Source organism: Catharus ustulatus, chromosome 7 (assembly GCF_009819885.2).
Source record: "Catharus ustulatus isolate bCatUst1 chromosome 7, bCatUst1.pri.v2, whole genome shotgun sequence".
In the NCBI taxonomy this organism is placed as follows: domain Eukaryota; kingdom Metazoa; phylum Chordata; class Aves; order Passeriformes; family Turdidae; genus Catharus; species Catharus ustulatus.
In genome coordinates, this window is record NC_046227.1 from 36,738,038 (window position 1) to 36,752,286 (window position 14,249).

The following is a 14,249-nucleotide window of genomic DNA, read 5'->3' on the forward strand; positions in this document are numbered from 1 at the left end:
TTATTTATTGCCACTATATACTTGTTCAGCAGTGTATATCAAATATTTTACGAACGTTTTAAAAGTACAGGTTTTTATCACATAAAACTGTCCCTGCCTCAGCCCCCTGCACAGGCTGTCAGGTACTGCTGGTACTGAATTTCAAAACATGTAATTGAGTCTGATAATGCCTCTGCTTCTAGGTTAGTTTAATTTTTTTTTTCTTTTTTCTTTTTTTTTTTTTTGGTGTGTCTGTGGTGTTTTCCAGTCTTTAATATTAACATGGATGCTGCTGCACAAGAAGCAGAGATTATGCACAGTGGTCCATAGCCATGACTAAAACCTCCAAAATTAACTTCAGGCTTGGTTTCAGCTTGGTACGTGGTTGCAGCTTCTGTTCCCTCTCTCTTCCTTTCCGTTCCTAGAATCATTAAGGTTGGAAAAAGCCTCCAGGGTGGAGTTTTCACCCTTTGACCAAACACCCCCATGCCCACTAAACCATGGCACAAACTGCCACATCTACTCCTTTGGACAATTCCAGGGCAGGTGACTCCACCACTGCCCTGGACAGCATTTTCCTCCTTTCAGTGCAGAAATTTTTCCTAATATCCGACCTGAACCTCCTCTGAAGAAACTTGAGGCCATTTCCCCTTTTCCTATGCTGTATTCTAGCATCTGTCCTGCACAACTAAAAATATTACATTTAAGTTTGTTGATTCCATGCATAATTTGACTAAATTCAAAGAATTGAGCTTTCCCACTCACCTAGAATTTTTTGTTTGCTTGGGTTTTTCTTGGTTTATTTTTAATTTTTTTTTCTGTGTAGCAATTTATAAATAATAGAAACCATAATCAATGCTGTGTTCCCAGTAATTCAAAATTTAGAGTTGGAGATTGTTTACAAATCAGAGGAGCAGTGCACATGTATCCTTAGCAGTCAGAATGCAGGGTCTTTTTTTCCCTCCTCTGTTTGAGTATGTAGTAAAATTATTCTTTCCTTCAGATTTATTTCAGCTTTTGTTAAATGATTGGCTTTATAGCTTCCCATAGTTACATGGAATTTTCTGGCTGACACCAGAAAAAAAAGTTTAGAAATGCACTCCCTGTGATTCATAGCAGCATTATTTAGACTAAATTTGTAAATTCTGTGTGGATGACAATAGCATCTTTGTAAGTCTTTTAAAATATAAATGAAATATGAGTTTTCTTTCAAGGTACAAAATGTCATTAAGGGCTCAGGTGGTTAAAATCAACATGAAAAATACATGCTGCATTTTCCCTCCTTAAATGCAATAATGTAATCAGATTTCAAGTCATCTTACCTACCTCACTTACAGCTTTATGGAGATTAATTAGTTTTTAGCCCCCAGTCACATGATCTTTTCTGACTGCCATTTAGCTACATTTGCTATCTGACTTGAACCTGTAAGCTGTCTCCAGCCCCAGAGGACAGATTAAATTTTAGTATTGGTTGCCTTCTTCCTTTGATTTAAAGGTAGATAGTTAGAGCCATAGTTCAATTATTCTTTGTTGTTAATTAGCCATGTGTTGTCATCATTTCTTTGGGCAAAGCACGTGTTTGATGAAAGAGGTGAAAAATGGCTTAAGAGTACGAGACAACTTTCATGCATTTGAGCTGAAAAAGATTTTTCCTGATCAGGTGCAGAGCTATAAAAACACTTTTAATTCTCATCTATATCACCCACCTCTCCCTGCTTTGTGTATGCCTGGCTTTTATGCACTGCTGATCGATAAGGTTACCTTCTCATTTCTGTAAAATGAGCTGGCCAGAGAGGAGGAGAGGAAATATTTCAGTCCTCTTCCCCAAGCAGGAGCGAGGCGAGTTTGTGTGTGTGTGTGGCTGTGACTTGGCTTTTGTTTTCTAAATTTTCCCCTTAAATTAACTTGAACACTTTTTCTATAATGTGATTTTATGTAAAGGGAATGTTTTATTCCTTGTTGAGAATGATTTCCAGGGCCATTTAATATCCAAATAAATTCCCTTCTTCTCTCCTAAGTGTATTAGAGACGATAAATGTAGATTGGATAAAACAGTGTGTAGACAAAATCCTGCCCTTAATTCTGGGTATCCTGTTTACTTCAGTGAAATCCTCCTTTCTTGAGTCAGAAAAGTACATTTCGGCCCATACTCTGAAAAGACAAGAAATGGATAAGCTTCAGGGGGAAAATGGAAGGATTTTTTATTTCTGTTTGTGATTAAAAATAAAGAAGTAAATAATAAAGGGATTTAACTAGTGCTGGTGCTTAGGATGGTGTATAAGTGGGTTCCTCAGCATATAGAACAAAAGATCAAAGGGATCTCTGCCTCAATAAGTAAAGGAGTTCTTGGAGTGAAGGCTGTGTGGTTTTTCCTTAGGTGAGGGCTGGAGGAGAGTTAAGATAATGAAGGTGTTATCTATTACACGTTGAGAAAACATCAGAGCCAAACCCATGGAAGCCTTTATACAGCCACACTACATGTGGCTGCCTATTTGCCATTTGTTTCCTAAATTTCCTCTAATTTGCTCTTCAGCAAACATTCACCTTGGTTAAATAGGGCTCGGCTCAGCGACGTTCCGCAGAACCGCGGCGTTTCCTGGCTCCGGCCACCAAGGCTCTGCAGGATTTTCGCTGCTCAGGTGTTGCAAAGCCTAATCCTTATTCAGGAACCAAAATGATCCACTTTCCTTGCCTGCGGTGCTTGGATCCCTGCCTTTGGCAGTAGCCCCAGACTCCTGCAGAAGATGAAGACATCCCTCCATGCCTATAGATGGAAAGGCGCCAACATGGATGCCATCAGAAGGACGCAGCTGAGCATATGCTGAGAAAATTGTGGCATCCATACTGTACATGGGGAAGGGCTGACTGAACACACCAGTTTGTTGAAGCTTATGGCCCTGAAAAGGAAACATAGGTTTCCTGTAAATGTCATTCAGGGATATGCTAACTGTTATTTCCTGGCGCTGGATCATGATGCTTTCAACACATTCTGTTCATCTACCTCTGCTGCCTGCCTGCCTGGCTGTGCACAGCGATAGCTCTCCTGTCTTCTCACCTTTCCCTCCTCCCTGTGCAAGGCTAAGGTAAGAGACACTCAGGCAAAAGGGAAAAAAATGGCTTGGGGATGGAGCACCAAGGGGAAAAATAAATTAAAAGGGATGGTTCGGTGTTGAGTGCCTTCCCCTGGTTGCCACCTTGCTGATGTCCTTGGGCTCCATCCCTTTGACCCCAGGAGGGAGCTGGTCCCCTGGTGCCATGGAATTCCATTTGTGCAGATTGGTTTCAGCCTCAGTGTCCATGCCAGGGCTCTCCTCTGTAGAATTTCAAGGGTCTCTTCTTCTGCCTGCATTCCTCTCACCCCTCCTTCCCTCCAGCTGCTGTGCTTTGGGGTGGAGGTGTCAGACAGTGGGATGGGGCATCAAGGAGATGTGCACTCACTGTCCACCTTGGGCCTGGCTGCTCCTCCTTCCAGTGCAGAGAAATTAAAAGAAAAAAGGTAAATTCTTACAATTTATCTGCAGAGGGCACCCTTCCAAGCCAGGGGCACGGACCCTGAGCGTTTGCCCCGGCGATAAAAGGGCTGTGTTATCTCCATTCCAGCTCTATGCCATACAGTGCTCTGATGAAAGGCAAGTTTCAGTCTCTGGTGAATAAGGACCATTGTTTTGGGGATAATGAGGCTCCACTCCCTTCTGGCTCCCTCTGAAAGGCCCCGGCACTGGTGAAGGAGCCGCGGGTTCACCGAGCGCGTGCTGAATGCGGGGGTGACAGGGCTGATTTTCACAGCTGTCATCAAATGCCAGGGCAGTGGGCTTGTGCTCCGTGTTTCACTGCATCAACCCTCCATAAACAAGCAGTTGGCCACAGGGCTGCCACCTCCTACCAGCTGCCCTTTGCCACCCGGCCCTGGTGTTGGCTCTGCTGGATTTCCACTCCTCCTCACACAAGTCAAGAAAGGAAATGAATTAACACTTCAATATCTTCTAAATTTCTATGTCTATTCCCCTATTTCATTTCTATATTGTCATATTCTTAAAAATTCTATATTCACACACTGAGCAAAAAAAAGTAGATTAAAGCTGGGTACCACTATGCCAATTTATGTCGTACCTTAAATAATGCTTTAATTAATACAATAAGGAAATCATGAAACTAAGCAGGTGCTCAGATCATACCAGGACAGTCTAGAAAATTGTGGTTGGAGCTCCAGGTGAAATTGTGGAGTCTTTGAAATGTTGGCATCTGGTTTTAAGTGCTGTAATATGGATACGAGCACTTTTTTAGTAAGTACATTTATTTTGGAATATCTGGTTTTGGGGAACTCTGACCTAAGTGTCACATGTCATATTCAGTGAAAGTAAGGAACCAAAAAAAGCCTTTTTATCATTATTGTATTCAATGGGTAATTTCATTAGAAAAAAAAAAAAAACAAACCCAAACAAATGAAAACCTAGGTTTTATAAGAGAAAACCCTTCCCATTTGAAATAGGAAGCGTGGCTTGCCAAAATGCTGCAGCAAGACCCCCATGGTGCCAGACAGGCAGCAGGGAGCAAGGAAAACCCCTCACTTTGGATGGTGATGCTCTGGATCAGGCAGGAAAAGCACAGGAAATGCAGGGGAAAGGCAGAGTTAAAGCAAGGAACAGCAAAACTGATTTTTATGGAGAACATAAGAGATTCCAGGGGTTTGCTGGGTTCTGGTGGCCCACAGGGGCTCGTCAGTGGCCATCCCCAGAGATCTGTGCCCACTGGGGACAAACCACACCGTGTGCATCTCCTGCCTGCTGTGGAGTTCGGGGTGCCCAGTTTTGGGTTATCTTGCTCATCCTCCTGTGTCTCCTTGGAGGGTTTGAGGGCAGATGCTGAGCATTTTTGGAAAACTGTGCCTCTTTGGAGCATGCCACTTCTCCAGTTGTCAGGAATGCAAACAAATAAGTGAAAAACCAAAGAAAAGCAAGATTTTCACTACACAAATGTACTTTACAACTGGCTCTGAGCATGACCAGGTTTCCTTGGAGTGGAATCATTTCTGAGGCAAATGCCTGACACAAGGAGCCAAAGGAAGCATTGCTGCAAGGATGCCTCTTCCAGTCATTCCCAGATGCAGAAAAGAGCAGCATTCCCAGTGTTTCCCGCCAGGAAACAATGATTGCTCCTGTAGGCTGCATTATTAGATACCTGTTATTTACTAAGGCAGTTGCACTAAAGACCTGGGCACTACTGGACCCGGTTCATGGATATTTATTGCACCAAATCCAATCTATAATACAGTGTCAGCCTTGTACCAAAGCAGGAGACAGTTGTATTTATGATTATTAGTACAATATTGAATCATCCTGAACCAATTACTGGTCCAATTACTGTGTCATTATTATCTTCTGAATAGGGCTTGATTTGTCTGTGATAAATATGATGCAATTAAACTACCTTTTTACATAATAAAACACTGCAGGTGTTTATTCTTAAGGGTTTACGGATACCAACAACCAATAGATTTAATTAAAAAAATCCTTGAAATAAATGTGAATTTCATTAAATTGTTCTAGCACTGGTGAATATTTTAAGACTATCTACCAAAAGATTCTCTCCCTATAATCTGTCTTAAAAGCTATGCTAAGTGCACAAAAAACAATGACCTCAGCTTTTTAATGTTTCAATAATTAATAACATTTCATTAAAGAATGTGTAATTGGTCTGTAATAGTATAACTTAAGAAACAAAAAAGTTATGTGGGTCAAATTGCTATTACTGTTGTGTCAGTGTGAGGGATAAATGTATGCTGGCTTAGAAAAATCTTCTTAAATTCAAATTTTCTGCTCCATAATTTTAATCTTACCTTTTTGGCACTACAGCCATAAACATAATGTTGATTTCACTCTTGTTTGATACTAGCAATGGGTACAGAACTATGTTGTGCTGGCTTTAGATTCTGAAAAGATCATTAATGTGAAATTCTACCTGGAATTATTTTGTGTCTCAGCACTGGGGATAAATACTATTGCTCTAGCTATAAAGCAGCCAAAGTCCATGCAGTGTAAATGGGTATAAAACCCATTTCTGGGCTGGGTTATGATGGTTGTCAAAAGGAGAGTCCCCTTTCCCAGCTCTGCTGTTGGACTTTGCTGTGCTGCAGAGTCTGAAGGAATGGTAATGTTGGCATTGCCTTTTCTTTCCCTCCTGCAGCTGAATTCAGCACCTGATCATCAAATTTGGGGTTATCTTGTGTGTGGGGGGTTTGTCTTGCCTCTCTGTGGGTTGTGGCAGCACAGGATGTCAGCAGAAAGAGCAGGGCTCCTGGAGACAGGCCGGATGTTTGATATGGGAAATTTTTTTGTCTTGGAGCAGAAAAGGCTCAAAATTTTTTCTACCAGCACTCATAGCTGAATCCAGGGCAGGAAGGAGCTTGTGATGCAGTTACACAGACACAGCAGGGAGGAACGAAGCAGAGTTAGGTGGCAGCCCCAGAGGAAGTGTGATGCTGACCCACACCAAACTGGGCTCCTGGACCCCTGGCTCTGCAGCAGGGAAGCTCCCAGGGCTCCGGGCTCCAAAATAACCCTTGCATTTGCAGACTTGCTTTTATATCTAAATTTCATTTGATCACTATCAGCTAGATCCTTTTATACACACTTCCAGATATCTGTATCCTTTCCACTGAGTGCATTCTGGGAAGCAGCTGTGAGATGCTTTAGCAGAGGATCTCTCCTGCCTGTCTAACCCTTCACAGGGGTGCTCATGGCTCTGTGGAATAGCATTTCAGGGCAGGATACCCCAGCTTCCCACCCTGCACCCTTGGGATGTGCCTCTGCACCTCCACAGCTTCACCCATCCCCTCCCATCCATCTTCCCTGCAGCACGGACCAGGCTGGATGATAAAATAAAGCTTTTTCAAAAGGTTTATTAAGCAAGATGTAAGGTCAGGCTTTTAGCTGGAAGGCTGGAAACGAAAGGTTACAAGCAAAACAAATACAAACACAGTCCCAGCCTAAGCTTAAACAACTGGATTCCTTTTCAATTGCTTGGTCTGGTTTCTCAGATCCTGAAGACACACTGCAGCTGTTGGGATTTGAAGCATCCTCACTTCTGCCCTGAGTCCTGGTGCTGTGGTCAGGCACAGGCAGCTTGGCTTCCCTCCCTTTCCTCTGTTTGCTGCAGCTCCTGGGCACACTGACACTCTTCTGCTTTGAGACAAGACCTCATTTTTGGTGGAATGACCCTGCTGCAGACACAGTGCGTAGGCAGTGTGTGTTCCCTGCTCTACTCCTCACTGCTTTGGGCAGCACCACAGCAGGTCTGGGTGTTCCTATCCTGGACACCTGATCCGGGTGCTCCCACCTTGGTTTTGAGATGTTCATGAAGGTGTTGGGGGATGCTGATGCCTTCAGCCCCATTTCAGGTCCTCATTCCCACTTCTGGGGCTGCCTGCTGACCATCCTCACCCATCCTTGCTTCTAAAGCATGCAGTAATTCTTGCAGCATCCCTCTTGCTGTGTAGGACCCACACAGGGGTCTGCACTGCACTGCCTCCCCTCTGAGGGGTTTTGGCACCAAAACTGGAAGAAAGCATGAAGTTAATTACACTTTCAGCTTGTTTGAGAAGACTGATTAGGGCAGAAGGTTGTAATGAGGGACAATGAAATAACCCAGGTCAGCCTTGTGCCTGCTTGGGGATGTGTCACTCTCTTGGAGGATGATGCTCTGATTTAAATTAGTCACAGCCCTACTCCAAAGCACAGATCAATAAACACTGAAACAGAAACACATGGAGAAGGAGAGCTAAATTATGGGAATAAAGAAAAAAATGAGCCCCCCAGTCAAATGACAATGTAATGGGAGCATCCTGGATGGATAATTCTGATAATTCTTTCAAAGCTGTCAACACATTTGGGTTTCTACTGCAGCCCCTCTGCCATCAAGAGCTCGGGTCCCTCTTGGCATCCAGCATCAGTTTTGAGGTCTGCACCCCTGGGATGTGTCTGCCAGGGAGCACAGCAGGTCTCAAAGACAAAAGGTATTAATGGGTGGATAATTGCCCACCTTGTAATAATTTACTGGGAACCTGATACTTCCATCATTTGTCACAAACTTCGTGGTGTAATAATATAGGAAGTATCATTGGTGCTATAAAAAAGTGATGGTGCAAATTACACTTCTCTTTCTGCTGAATGGTGCTAAATAGCAGGGAGTTCCCATTCTTCTATTGCCAGGATTTCGATAATTGTAGATGTACATTTGCAGGGATCAATTGATAATTTGGATCACATGCTATCAATATTTCATTTTCTCTATATTTTTAAATGAAAGGAAGAAGCCCAATTTCACAGTGGTAAGATTAAAAAAAGAATCTCATTTTGTTTTCCTGTCTGCTGTTAAGGAAGAAAGCTCATTTCTTGCAGCATAAAGGGATATTAATGAATGCAAAGAGCATTTTCCATATTGCAGAATAAAATTTACTGTTCTAACCAAAGATATTTTATATAAATTAAGAGTTTGTTTAAAAAAAATCGAAAATGGGAACTCAATTCTAGACAACACTTAATTTAAACTAAGTGTTAAAATAAAAGCAATAACACTGAGAATAAATTAATGAACTACAATTAACTATATTTACAATAAGTGGTTTGGTTGGAAACACCTATTCCCTGCACTGATAAAATAAAACCTGCATTCTGCAAAAGCTGAAATAAGTTAAATGAAGATGCTTTTAACAAGGTTATTACTTAAGCAGTGACAGGTTTACAGATTTTAGCACCATTGGGTTTTCACAGGAGCTGCAGCAAGTGCTAAAATAACACACACCTTCAGGTTCATTAAATTCACCAGTGTGATGAAATAACTGATATTTTTCTATATTACTATAGTGCCTCAAAGAACTGACTATAAATAAGATACACTAATAACAACTGTTTGCAGTGCTAAAACAATAAAATAATTCTTCCAGGCTTATATGCAAAGGAAGAAATAAGTGTAAGGCAGACTGTTAGCAGAGTTATATCTGGTGGCTTTAATTCTACTGGTGCCATGCCTTCAGCCATTTACTTATCATAGAAATGCCCTATAAAATGTTTTATCACTCATTGTGGCAGGAAGAAATTTGTTTAAAGGCTACATAAAGAGGGGGCTCCCGTCCTGAAATGCTCTCTAATCTGGTGTTTATTGGAGCTTTTCTGAAGCCCAGCCTATGCAAAGAACTAATTTGCAAAAAGGAGCATTTCAGATGGCAGTAAATCCCACATTATGCCCTGTTTGGGAAAGAAGCAACGCTGGGGGAAGAGAAGCAGATTTCTAATAAATCAATGGAGTGTGGCCTTTGGAGACCTGGGAGGCATATGGACAGTAATAGAGTATCCCAGGTTGTTCCGTGAACGATTCCATCTGGATGAGGGCTCGCTGTTATTCTCAGCCTCCTTCTCCCCTCAAACACCTCCAATCTCCCCTGCAGCCCCTCTCTCAAATGTCAGACCACCTGGGATCCGCAGCTGTCGGGCTGAAAGTGGAGCTGCCAGAGCCCCACTGCCATCGGGGGAGCCCAGGGGAGCAGGGCTGGGGGTTTGCACCAGGAGTGGCACTGAACACTCTGCTCCCTCCTGTGCAAATTGTGTGTTTTATATAGAATGTCCTATTGCCAAAGGGGAACGGCTTTAGGGTGGATGTCGGGTTTAGGTTTGAGATTAGGGAGAAATTTGTTGCTCAGAGGGTAGGGAGGCCCTGGTACAGGGTACCCAGAGAAGCTGGGGCTGCCCCTGGGTCCCTAGAAGTGTTCCAGGCCAGTTTGGACAAGGCTTGGAGTAGCTTGGTCTGGCAGAGGGTTGGAATTAGATGAGTTTTAATGTCCTTTCCACCCCAACCTGTTCTGTGATTCCATGATTCCCTGTATGTGTGTGTGCATGTATTTATATATATAACATACACAACATTTATATATATATATATATAAACACATGCATTTAAACACATCTTTGGATACCTAAGAAGTTGGAAGCGCCTGGGTTTGGTCTCCATGTGGGCACTGTTCCCTCCATGCTGGTAGAGAGTAGAGCAGGAGTCACTGGTGCAGTCAGAGGGTCTAAAACACAGTAAATGGGGTTAATCACCCCCACAATTGATTCAGTTTTGCAATGCTGCTTCTTCCCTCTGAGCGATTTGCAGTTTTGTTCTCTGGTAGAATCACAGAATGGTTTGGGTTGGAAGGGACCTTAACTCATCTCATTCCACTGGGACACCTTCCACTGTCCCGGGTTGCTCCCATCCAACCTGGCCTTGAGCAAAATCTAGCCCTGGGAGACATGGTTTGGGGTGGGATTGCCAGTGTCACATTAACAGTTGAGCTTGATGATTTTGGAGGGCTTTTCCAGCCCTGACAGTTCTGGGAAGAGTGCAGCCCAGCATGCTCCAGAGGCACTGCTGAGTGAAGGAACTGTGGGATGCACATCTCAGGTAAGTGAGACATGAAGAGCACCTGGGCAAAAACCTCCTAATTTCTCTGCTTTGTTTATAACCCCCTTGTACCATCTCTCTGGGCCATTTTATTGGTGAATATGCAGAGCCACAGCAGTATTAAATGATTCTGAGGCCTTCAACACAAAAGAGCTGTTACTGGTCCATAAATGAAAAGGATGTTTTTCGTGACAAGTCCTTTATCACAGGAGTTTGCCTCTCACCTGGAATTTACACAGCTCACATTCACTGATATTTTGGAGTTATTAAACCATTTAGATTTTTTGTAAACTGCATGAAACTTTGGGAGCAAGTCGGGTTTGAGTGCCTGGTGTAATTAATAATTTATGCTTCATGCGAAAAGAAAATTGATCCAAAGCATCCTGGAGAGGCCAATCCATGCTGCCTCTGTGATCAGCTGAGACACAAATTAAATGTGAGTAATGAATGGAAATATCAGCGTGGAGAAAAGCTGCACAGACCCATTCCAAGCCAGGAGGTGTAGAGCTGGTGAGGGCTGTCAAAGAGGAGAGCACGGTGTCCTTTGAAGCCCGGTCATGGAGACAAGGATGTGGGAAAAGATCCTGCAGCAAAAAGTGGTCAAAAGTTCTTAAGAGGAGATCGAGAGCAGCTCTGTTTCCTGAAGGCAGCACTCCAGATCAAACAGCTCTTTGTGGAAATGTTCAAAAACAACCCAAACCACCTCATCCTGGGTTAAAGATGAGCTCCAGCACCTGGGGCTGGATGGGAGGTCAAAGGAGGAGCACTGGGGGACATCAGCAGATGCTGAGGCTGTGCTGGAGCTGTGAGATGGACCTGTTGTGTCAAAGGTAAGAGTTTATATTTTTCTCCTGTTCAGAAAATAATCCCTGGTGGAATTTGTGAAGCGTTTGCTGAGCTTTAATTTCATCCTGGATACACTGATACATCCTTTGTTTCTCTTTGCTGCTCTTGTGTTTAAAGTAACTTCTACGAGAAGTCACATATATATCTGACCCAGAAATACAAGAATTTTACAGTCTCTCAGGAAGTGTGCTGAAGGGAGGTTTTCTGGAGCTTTTCAGCTGGGAATGAAGCCTCCTGCCCATTTTTTTACCACAGAAGGAGCCAGGAGAAGGATGAGGGGCTGGAGTGAAGGAGGTGATGCCGAGGTCACTGCAGGCACCTGCTGGTTGTGGAAGTTTCTGTTTTGAGGTATGTGCCGCCTTTGGACAGGTAAGCCACCATGAGTGTCAGAACTTTTTATCAAATATTTTCCTATATGTTTTAATTGCTGCTCATGAAATAAGCATGTAAATGAATGCTTCTTGTCTGTCTAAATATGAAATGTATAGATAAATTGATCTACACATTTATGTGTCCTTATCAGTCTTGACACCCTACTTGGTAATGGGATAGTTATCTAAGTTCTGTCATACTTGGTTCAGGACAGATTCATTAACTCTTCTTTCTGCCCTGGCAAATGAGCACCTGTTTCAGTGAGGTAAATCCAAAATAAATCCCTTGATTGGGGGAATCAGGTTCTTTTGCCATTCCTTCTTAAAAATACTGGGAAATGCTTATACTCAGAGAAAAATGAGATCTCTGACACTGAAAAATGCAGTGAATTAATATGGTTTAGTGGGCAAGAATAATTGAATTATATGTTTGTACAAATTATTTTCTGTGTTCTAAAATCCTGGAATCATAGAATGGTTTGGGTTCAAGGAACCTCAAAGATCTTCTTGTTCTATTCCCTGTCATGAGCAGGGCAAATTCCCACTGTCCCAGGCTGCTTCCAGCCCTGTCCAACCTGGCCTTGGGCACTTCCAGAAATCCAGAGGCAGCCACAGCTTCTTTGGCACCTTCAGCATCCTCACAGGGAAGAATTTATGGTGGCACATTGTGGTCCTAAAACCTTACTGCTCTGGCCCTTGACACACAAAATGGTTTGACACAAAACAAATCAGTTTTTTACACCCTGCAAGCATCACATGTCAACCATGAAGGGTTGTTCTGCTCTGAACACACCTGTATGGAGCATCAGTCTGGGTCACTGCATCCTGTTTATCCCTCTGTGTCCTTGGTGTCAGATCACAGCCTGGGGACAGGTGACCTGTCAGAGCAATAAACTGTCACCCTGGATTGTCAGTCCTTGGCTGCCCTGTCGAGATGCTGGTCAGAGTGCCAAGTTTAAAACAGTTTCTAATGATTTGCCACTTTGCTGTTCAGACTGAAGTAGAAGTGGGAACACATCGGCTTTGGCCAAGCAGTAATCAGTGCTTGAAGGTGATGAGCACCAAACTACTTTTTGGCCACTGTTCATCAATTTTCTCTAAATTCCAAGGCGAAGATGTCAAATTTTTGCCTTTTTATTTTTTCTTTCCTTGCAGGTTCAGTACCCTCTTGCAGAGTGCCAGGTCCACAATCTGGCAAAGGCTACTCGTCCACACCCCTCTCTCCATGGGGCCCACATGGAAAACAGGAGTTTGGAAAGCAGAGCCAAGGTTTGGAACCATCAAATCCTAGAATGGTTTGGGTTGGAAGAGACCTTAAGGATTGTCTCATTCCACCCCATGCCTTGGGCAGGGACATATTCCACTATCTCAGGTTACTCCCAGTTCCATCCAGCCTGGTCTGGGACACTTCCAGGGATCCAGGGGCAGCCACAGCTTCCCTGGGAACCTGTGCCAGGGTCTGCCCATCCTCACAGGCAAGAATTTCTTCCTAATTTCTAGTCTAACCCTGTCCTTCATCAGTGATTTCTCCTTCACGACATCAGTGTACTAAATCTGCTGAAGTTTTTATGCACATTTAAATTGTGCATAATTGAACCCTCAAAAAACATGGAGAGATCTTCTCCATTTCCTTTTTAATTGTTTTCATGAAGGTTTGTCATGTCTCCCTGTATCCATCCTTCAGGAAGGGAAAGCTGGACCCTGGTTGAGAGTCTGGAGGGCTCTGCAGTGGTTTTGCCCAAGTTGTCTAGAAAAAGGATAAAGTTCTGGTTGAGAATTTGTAGGTCTGACTAAGAGGAATTGTACTTTCCATTGCATCACTGATGTTTCAGCCCAGAGCTTTCCCACATCTCATAAGCTGCTTTGAGCCAGTGCAGTTTGCAGAGTGGGAAAAAAAAAGGAATTGAAGAAGCAAAAATAAATATTAAAGCACGTAAGAATTAAATATCACCTATTCAAATAGCAATTATGCCGTTGAAAACAAGATCACCACACCTGTACAAGAAAAGACAACCAAGCCTAAAACATCTGTTTGGATCCACCTGCCAAGCACCTGTTCTGCTGTTTCAATGCCATTTGATTGCTGGAGATGTAGAGGCTCTTGTGAGGTAATGAGTGATTTTACATTATGCATGATTGAAAACAGGTGTTCTAATGCTGTACAATTCTATGCATGAATAATTCAGTTTGTTTAGAGCAAGATCTTTAAAAGAAATATGGTCTTTATTTTTTTTTTTATAAATATTAAGGTTATTCTCTGTAATGTATGGTGGCTGGTCTTTTCAGCAGGCTCACTGATGACCATTTTTGTATAATTTTATGGGTAGGAAATAACACCGTGCAAGGTAAAAAAAATAATTATACCTAAAGCACATAAGCAATGGAAATTGAAAGCTTTCTTTAGCAAGGAGGGGGGGAAAAAACCTGTCAGTGTTCTAAGGGAGAAAGCCAGATGACTTTTGGCAAAGCCTGCTTCTCACCACTAACAAAACAGCCCAAGAGCTTAATTATAGAGAGGGGTGAATGTGCCTCAGGGATAAGTAAGTAGCTAGTCCATCTCTTGGTCCGAATTCCAGCTGAGTCTGAATGCATTTAAGAATTTGGGTTGTTTTTTTC